A 1078-nucleotide genomic window follows, 5' to 3' on the forward strand; every position below is an offset into this window, starting at 1 on the left:
AGTGAACACCAAACCTCTATGGCTAATAATTTCATTCCTTAAACTCAGTCAACAAAGCTGCTGTCAGACCTGCACTTAACTCCTGATATACTCCAGAGGGGCTGAATGTGACCACCGCAAATGTCAGAGTCAGTTGCTCAACTTGCTCCCAACATTCTTCATAATATCCTGGATATGAACGCTGCCATCTTGTGCATCTAGATGAAGAGTCTGCACAGAAGTGATCAGGGGATGAAGCAGCAGTATCAAGTCACGCACAAATAACTGATAAACCCAAACTTGTCAAAATAACAAGCAGTTGAACCTACAGCAGTGTGATGACAGAAACCATTCAACAAAAAAAGCATCTGTGTTAGAAACTTTGACTTTATAATTTTGTCCATGTCCCATCCACTAACATGGAGGAGGCAGGATTTATGACCTATACTGTAGCCAGCCACCAGGTGGTGATGGAAATGCTTTGTAAATATCCTTAAAAGCAGGAATCCAATCCACTATAATATATACTGATTTATCTCAATGTAACATTACATAATGAAATAGCCCCATCCATCAGCCTCCACATAATGCTGTGTATTTTATAGGGAGTGAGCTGCATCTTACTCCCCATGACTTCACCATTTCTAGACCAGCGAGAGTTTTAAAACTCAACACTGCAGCAGGACCTGAACCACGGTCAGAGCCGCACACGCTCACTGACATCAGTGTTTCCAGGCTGGAGCGGAGCTGCACTGGATACAGCCCTCCGCAGATGCATATCACACTTTCCAGTCCCTGGGTGAGGTGATAGATTATGTAAAACCAGTAAAAATCCACCTAGATCCGAGACATTCCTCGGGGCCTCTGTGGCCAATTAGCTGCTCAGTTTCCGGACATTTCCATATTCTCTGAAAATGTGAAAGAACGCACGGCTACTGCCAAGGAAACCCTGCTCCAGTCTGCGCCGCGCTGGCCCGACACTGCTCACTGGGCGTTCATCCCAACACATTGGAAAACTGGGAATTCCAGGTCAAACTTTTGTCATGGGAGATTAGCTCACCACTCGCACACACGGCGCAGTCGTTTCTGAGAAGAAGAG

The sequence above is a fragment of the Pleuronectes platessa genome, chromosome 20 (genome assembly GCF_947347685.1).
Source record: "Pleuronectes platessa chromosome 20, fPlePla1.1, whole genome shotgun sequence".
NCBI classification, from domain to species: domain Eukaryota; kingdom Metazoa; phylum Chordata; class Actinopteri; order Pleuronectiformes; family Pleuronectidae; genus Pleuronectes; species Pleuronectes platessa.